We start from the raw sequence: 8,873 nt of genomic DNA on the forward strand, positions 1-8,873 counted from the left end.
GAAATGTTCTCTCTAAAAACATCTTGAAGCGGATGTGAGGCAAGGTGGAGGCTGAGACTCTCTGAGGAGATCTTGCATCCTTTCATTTTCCACAAGGGCATGGGCAAAGCCAAACCTTCTTTGACCTCACAGTCAAGAGCTGCAGCCCTGAACATCAGATATGCTCTTGTTCCACAACATTTTTACATCAGGCAATCTGTCTTTCATCAACAGACTCTCAGTGCATCCATTTAAACCTAGTAGTAAAAATGGAAAATAAGACTAGGGTTATCTGGTGGATGAGAGGGGCAACTGCTTTAACATCCCAAATTCACTGTCTTGCCTGTAGCAGCCTGAAGCGGGAAAGAATAACCCCTTGCAGGAGTGTTGCATATATCCTACATTAACATGGATGGGGGGGGGGGCAAATGCATAAGATTTCTGCTTCCAATACAGTGGTATCTCAGGTTAAGAACTTAATTCATTCTGGAGGTCTGTTCTTAACCTGAAACTGTTCTAAACCTGAGGTACCATTTTAGCTAATGGGGCCTCCTGCTGCTGCCGCCACACGATTTCTGTTCTCATCCTGAAGCAAAGTTCTTAACCCGAGGTAATATTTCTGGGTTAGTGGAGTCTGTAACCTGAAACGTATGTAACCTGAAACGTCTGTAACCCGAGGTACCACTGTATCTAGAAACCTGATTTGCCACAGAAGCAGACCAGACACAACTTTTGATTTCATAGTCTGCATCCACGATGGCTTCAAGTTCTGCTATGATACCAAACTCATGATGTCCCTTCTTTCTTCAAGTCGCCCAATGGCAATTGTTTAAGGTTGGGTTTTTATAGACCGTCAGTGGAACTGTGAGTGCACTAATTTCTGAGAACGCTTGCCACTTGTGGCCACTTCAAACTGGAAGGGCAATCATAGTGGCAACACCAGCCTTTAACACCAGCCAGCCTGGGACAGGCACTGAGGAAACCATTTGTGCTTGGCATATGATCACCATACATTTTGGGATGGATGTTGGCCCACACTTTATGCTTTTTTACTGCAGGAAACACAACAGCACAAGATGGGTATGGCTGCATCAATGTGCTTCTCTTAACTAGTGATCTTCTTGTGGTGATCCGTTTTGTTGACTGCATTTGCAACTTTATATCAACATGGAATTCCATGTTAAAGGGGGGGATGGTGGACAATTGAAAGAACAGTGCAATAGCAAAAAGAAGGGAAAAGACTGAACTAGACTAACTAATACAGCATGGATAGCCCCTATCCCAATACAATAAGAGAAATGAAACACTTCCTATTTAGTAGAACCTCATTGACTTGGGTTAAATGCATGCTCAGCCACGTGGTTGCTGGTTAAATGTGGGCAAGTCATGCTCTATCAGCATGGAAGTGAAATTGACCCAGATCATCTCTGCAGATGTGTTTAGTGCAGAGGTCACTAAAGAGGCTGATGCCCCCAACCAGGCCATATTGTGACAGCCAATACTTGCTCATTGTGTCTGAAGGTTAAACTCCTGCCAAACATTGTAGTTAGTTAAGCCAATCCCTCTGCAGTCTGAAATAGGGATTGGGAAACCAAGATGTTCCACATGTTGCTGGACTTCAACTTCAGACCATTGGTCAGGGTGGATGTGAGCTGGAGTTCCACAAACTTTGGAGGGCCACAAGTTCCCTTATCCTTGTTCTGACAGATAAGGATATTCCAGACGGTACAGATTTTCTTCCTCCTGACGCACTGTGGCAGAGCTGTGCTTGAGAATTTCAGTATCTGCAAATCCTGATATGGACTGGTCTGATTTGCATCACTCAGACTTATGTGTGAATTGGAACTTAGGTATTTTGTGTGCTTTAGTACTTCTCAACACTTCTTTTAACACAGTTAAGAGGACGTTTTGATGCAGATTTTTAAACAATGCAAATTAGAACGGAATGAATTTATGGTTCACACATGTGAAAATGACACAAACCAGAAATCTACTTTGTCATCGTAGGCTGCATCTGAAAAAATGTGTTCTTCCACACAACTATTAAATGTCCTCTCTATTGCCCTGGATGACTCTGTTAGAGAGGTGGAAGCTGTGAACGGTTGTGTGTACCAACTCCTGTTGCCCATTTAAACTCAGGGGTGTGGTATACACAAAATATTAATTAGGCCTCAAAACTGAAAATGTTCAAAAGTCAGGAAATGCTTATATCATGACTCATATTGCCAACCACACAGTCCATCCACTTCCCCTCAATAAGGTTAAGTCATGATTTGCGTGCAAAGTGCATATAGGGGGAAACAGATGTTTGCATTGGTGAGTGACCAGAACCAGAACACTCCGTAATCGCTGTGATTGGGCCATCTGCTTAATAGTAGCCTAAATAACATAGAGGCATTTCAGCAAATGTGTACCTTTCAATAAAAGAAAAATAAAAAGATGGTGAGGGGTTTTTTTAAGGCTATACATCCTGTCATGTTCCTGCATGGGAAATAATAATTAATCAACTAATTACCTGCTCACTACGTGCCTTCCTTCCTGCCTGCCTTCCTTCCTCTGCCTTCTATACATGCCTTCAAGGCCAATTGCAAAATCGTGATAAAGACAGCATAAAGCATTACAAAAAACACAACCTTAATATAAATTCTAAAAATATAGCAACTTAAAATAGAAATACTCAGATTCCATCTTTTGACAGTCAGTTTCCAATTCCATTTTATCAACTAACCCAGGATCATAATGACATGGTCCCAGTTCAAGCTCAGGTTGGACCTGGCTGGACCCTTTGCATGGATCAGGGCCCTCCTACCATATACAGGCAGCAGCTGTTTTAGGCATGGCTGATATGTGTGCAACTGTGCATGCGCGCATTGCACCAAACTCAGAAGTAACACAAAAATATCGCAAAAACGGGTAGAACGGGGCAGGGCGGGGGCAGAATGGGATGTTTGCAGGCTTTTCAGTGGTGTTTCAAATATATGTGATTTCACCTAAATGAACAGTGCCTTGGAACTTAACCCGCGTGTAAATTGGGAGTTGCCTGTACTTTTAAATGTTGTGCAGACCTTCCTCCTGGAAGCCCCTACTTCTGAAATTCACAAGGTTCTTCCTCTCCAAATTAAAGGATGCAATAATGCTAATTGTGTCCTCATGTGAATAGCTCAAGCATTATTTTGAGGGCTGATGTAGAGAGGGGTGCACCAGCCACATCACCATCCAAACGAATTGGCAAGCTCAGTACAAAGCAGAAATGGATTGAAAATATATCCATGAAGAAACTCAGTTCTGCAATTAGCCATGGACTGTATGGGAGCAACTTTTTAACACAGGGTGGCCTAAGGCTGGTGGTGTCTAAAGGGACAACCCTCTTCCCCTCCCTCTTTTCATAGCTCACTAGAAAGAAGCTGGAGGCCTTCTCTAATGAATGTGTGTGCTTCTCTGGGGACAAAATGAATGGTCTTGTGCTCAAAACAGTGTGGGCTCTTTTTTGTTTTGTTTCCCAGTTAATGCTGAAAAAAATGTGGTGTGTATATTTGAATGAATGATTGTGAGAGCCCATAATAAAACTTTTTTGATGTTCATTTTAGGAAAATAAATAACTGAAATAAATAACTGAAAAAGTGAGGCTTAGGTCACATAAACAGATGGGCTTATTGCAAAGCTTTCATGCAGAAGGACAAACAAACAAAAATCTGGCCAGGTATTTCTAGGCAACCACTATCCAGTTTAACCACGGGAAAACGGCATACAAATAAAATTAGGTTTGTATGTCTGTAAAATAAGGCACAGAGGGAGTTCCCCCAATGAGTGTAACTTGATACTGTCAGGTGTCAAAGGAGTGCTGTGAGAATTGGGCATAGCATGGGGAGGGCCAGAGGAGCCAAAACCCCGGGCACATGATTTTGACGGGGCGCAAAGCAGTCACCCCCACACAGGGATCCCCGTCCTGCTGTGCCTGCTGCAGGGGGTCTCTGGGCCCCAGAGCCTGGCCTGACCTTGCCATCACTGAACAGGCGGCACAGCCCCATGAACCTCTGTGCCCCATGCCCACCCAGCGTCATTGGCTGGGCTGCCACGGCGGGTTTTGTTCACCCTCCACACCCCACCCCTTTTCCTGCCCAGGCGCTGGCCAAGGACGCATTGCCACTGGTGAGAATGGAGAAGTTGGGAGTGAAATGTGTAACTCAGCATGAAAGGAACTTGTTAGATTATATCCAGGAGGAGCTTCCTGGCAGAAGAATGCCTGCCACTTATTAGGATAGTGTGGAGCAGGGAGGTGGTGAGGTCTGTTGGGGTGCAAAGCCAGCCCTGCTCTTTGACCAGTGCCCCCCTGCAGCCGTGAGCTTGTGCCCCCATCCTGCACTGCCTGAAGAAAGGTCACGGATCACCAGTTTGGGAACCCCTGGTGTAGATGTACCTAGACATCTCTCTTTGCTCCCACATCCAATTTCAAATTGCCTGACCAGGAGCAAATTTCTTCATTGATAGCTCTGATCTCATCAGCACAATGTGGGAACCAATGTGGCTAATGTGTTTAGCATAGAGATGATAAGGTCTCCATTATATAGACCGTAGTCTTGAAGCTCCAGGGAAGGGCTAAGGAACGGGCTGATCCCGCAAGGCAAATGTGTCCAAGAAACCCATCTTTGCAGATTGCTTGAAACACAAATTTCTGGCAGGCCCCAATACACAGTTATAGGACTTTTTCAGCTTGATGGGTCTCAAGTTGCGCAGGTTTAAGCCCTTCACATCCACGAGGCTTCTGCTGCTGACCGTTAAAAACAGGAAAGACCTGCTGTGTACATTGACCAACTCTCCTAGATGCAGCCATCATATTAAAGTTTATTTGAAAACCATCCATTCATACTAAAGTTGAAAGGACCTGCAATTACCTAAGCACCTACCTTTTTAATTACCTCCCAGGATGGAAGACCACAAGTCTGTCCAGGTTTGCTTCAAGAAGAATTTGGGTCTATGTTTGTCCAAATAGGTCTGACAGGTGCGCTGACCCTGAAGTTGGAGGGAAAGATTTAAATCAAGCTGAAATGAAGTCAGATCTCATTGAGAGCCTGGAGACACTGCATTGTCTGGAGAGGTTGGCATGTAGCTGCAATGGTTTCTTGGAACCAGATCAGAGATCAGGACGGAGGAAATTAGTCTATATTCTAAACTACACAATAACTGGCCTCGGAGAAACAAATATCTCCTGACAAGTACTGTGATAGTGAAGTTTATTTGAGTGAAAATCTTAAGTACTAATGGGGCAGTTCCCTGTATGCAATAAGTGGAGAAATTACGAGTATGAGCCAAGGCTGGCCTCAAGGGATTTATACAAGATGTTAGCATATAAATTGTTGCCTGCCAGAGAAATGCATGTGCTTAGAGAATACCTTTGTCTTGCTGCATTTAAGTACCTCAGAAAAGATGTTTTAATAGAGTCATGTAACCAAGTGGCAAGATCACTTGGGGGGGGCACATTTTAAAGTTACCCTATCCTTTCCTCCATTTTATGCAGGATTTGTGCAACACACTGCAACATCTTACGTTTCAACACAAAAGAGCTGTTCTGACCATTTCAAATCTTTTAGTGTCAGGATGGAGGTGGCCAGCTATGTCCTCAACCCCCCCCCCCCCCCGCAAATTCATTGAACACATTAGGAGCTTCATGTGAGCCTCCCTGAAGTCATATCCTTTTTGTGGGTGTGCAGGGACTATGTATTCTTATATTCTTCTATCTGCCATCTTGTATTTTGTGTGATAACACAAAACCTTGAGGCCACAATCCTATACAGTGGTACCTTGGGTTACAGACGCTTCAGGTTACAGATGCTTCAGCTTACAGACTCCGCTAACCCAGAAATAGTACCTCGGGTTAAGAACTTTGTTTCAGGTTAAGAACGGACCTCCAGAACGAATTAAGCTCTTAATAATCATAATAATGAAGGCTGAGGGAGTTGAAGGTATTATTAAATGCTTTTGTGGCAGCCAGTCACCCAGTGGAACCAGCAATGTGCTTTTCCAATTAAAAAATTAGATTGTCAGTTTACTGTCTAACTGTACACCTGTTTTTCCTGCACCATCCTTGTCTAGGATTGCAATACTAGTCTTCCTATAAATATCTGAAAATATGCTTTAAAACCCCTTTTTTTAAAAGGCTTATATTGAAATGACAATTTCTTTAATTTAGGGTGCTATTGAGTAGATATAATATAGACTAGTATAGTCTATTGTATAGTCTATTGAGTAGTATAGACTATAGTAGTATAGACAATAGACTATAGTACAGTCTATTGAGTAGATATAATATAGACTAGTATAGTCTTCCTCTTGATTGCATTCTTGCAACATGTTTGTTTTATACACTATAAACTTAGTATGCCACCAACCTTGAGCTTTTACCTTTTACCTTTACCTTTTACCAACTTTGAGTGGCCAGTCTAATAGCATTACGCCAGAACTCGAGCATGTGGTTTCTCTCTCCCCAAACCAACCATGAGCATTACTCATGAACCAAACGTGAGCCTCCAACCAACCTTGCTTACAACTTGTGATTTGGTTGGAGTGGGGCAAACCATGAACTTGAGCGTTGGATGTAACACTACGCCAAACTAATTAAAAGAGATGGTGTATGATTTTAACAAACATCTCCAGTGTTTTATCTAGTTTGTCTCATACCTACATGGGCTTGCAACTATGGACAGAGCACTTCCTCTATATATTTTGTATAAATATTTATATGCCCCTTATTTATTCACACTTCTCTGCAGTGTACATGAAAAACAATCCACAGAAAACGAAAAACCATCCTAACACGGAACACTATCTTCAAATGCCTGCTGGAACAAGGAAGTCTTCATCATGGTCCTGAGGTTTAGCAAGGAGGCGGCCTGTCTAATCTCAGCTGGAAAGGAGTTCCAGAAGCTTGGGCCCACTTCACGCAAGGAAAGCTGATCAGGGTCAGATTTCAACCATAATCATAAACCAAACAGGATCCGTACCAGAGAGACAGCAAACGATTCTTTCAGCATTAGGACTCACAAATTAGAAATCAGGTCAAGAGCAGGACTGGAAGCACGAGTCTGTCTAGGGTACTTGTGGTAAAAAGAAACACAGGATTGGAGGAAAGTGGTTGGGTTTTTTTGTATTTGTATTTGTTTTCAATGCACAACAGGCTTGCAAGTGAGTAGGAGTCATTATGAATCAACTTCCTGCCTAACCTATTTAGGCCCTGAGGCAACTGGTTGGGAGCAAGAATGGGCTGCCCGAGTGTGACCTAATGCCACAGACTTATGCTATAGGATCACTTATTCTGAATGTCGGGGGGAATCAATTTACTGTAGAGACAGTTTTTATCATTTGCAGGATTGCGGTATTTACACAGTCTAGAGGATTTCTTACCATGATTGCCGTTGTTGCTGCTTCAACTTATATACCAGAATTGTAAAATTCAATTTCTAGTGTGTAGTTCCACTGAAACAGAAGGGCGTTCCAGAGTCCCCTTATGTCTAATTCTATTCGATTTAATTTCTGGGTGTGATTTGTGACTGGATGTGCAAACCTCAGGTCATGTTGCTTGGGGCATGGTAAATAGATGTGTTGAATACACAGCGACTTGCAGAGGGGAAGGTCATGAAACTGACAAGTTTGATGCAGTGAACGAGAAGAGCCCCTTCACCACGGAGGTAAACCCTCCCAGGAGAGCTTGTCAGCTTCGCTCCTCCCTCTTTGCAGCCTTCATCTACACACAGCGCTGGACTTCCCTGGATTGGTGGCTGGAAGTCACAACGCTGCACAAGCAAGGCAGTTGAGGTGGGAGGAGATCTTTTTTGTGTGTGAGGCGGGGGCAACATGCATGGGTAAAAGCTGATCAGAAACACTTTGACTGTCCAAGGTACTCACAGAGTTCCCATAGATATCCAACACGGCAGTGAAGGATAGAAAATGCCATGGATATAAAGGGGCACATTCCACACATCCTCAATTATAGCCTTCTCTGTGCCGCATTTTTAGCTCTTTTTAACTTGCATTGTTTATTCATTCTTGCATTATGTTTGTTTGTTATGGTTTGACATCCTAAACAATAAAACTTTATTCATCTATTCTTTCCCTTTAATCTGTGTAAAGTGAATGAAAATGTTATTGTTCTTCTGTTAACACATTTTAATTTTCCTTTTATACTCACAGCCAGGATGGGGGGGGGGATGAGAATGGGCAATGCATCCCTTTTTATGGCTGGATTCTAACTCACCAAGGTGACTGAGTATTAAAGCAAGTGGAGGAAATTAGCATGGATTAATACAGCACAATAGTGAGGAAAACTGAACAGTGTGGTGGCTGCTCAGGAGAGTGGTGAGGCACTTGTTAAGGCTCAAGGAGCAAGACGTGTCAGGCATAGGTCAACAATAACAACATGGTGTCAGTGAAGTCAGCTCTTTCTTCAAAGAAACCAAAACAGCACAGGCCTAGTGATTCCAGCAATTCTTCCCAGTAGGCCTTCTTCCAACGAGGCAGTTGTCCCTACCTTCCCACCACTCTCTAAGGCCCCTCCTCTCCAGGGTCTTTCCCAAGCTGTTGCAAATTATGTCTGCGCACAACCAATCTCTGCTCAGCTCTTTTCATTTCTCTCTGTGTTGTAGGAGACCAGGGAGGGAGGAAGAAGCTGGTCACAACAGGAGGAAGAGACTCCCTGGCTTCTTCAGCAGCCTGCCTCAACTCTGCCTCTTGGCCTTCCTCCTCTCCAGCCTCTGCTTCTGCCTCTGCTTCTGAACTGCTCTCTTCCACAGCCTGTTCCTGCTCACCAAACCCTGTTACCTCTTCTGTTTCCGACACCTCCTCCGCCCCCCAGTCTGCTCCCTCTTTTCATTGTCGTCCCACCACCAATCCCCTGGCTCTGA

The sequence above is a fragment of the Podarcis pityusensis genome (genome assembly GCF_964106645.2).
Source record: "Podarcis pityusensis genome assembly, chromosome: 12".
NCBI lineage: Eukaryota > Metazoa > Chordata > Lepidosauria > Squamata > Lacertidae > Podarcis > Podarcis pityusensis.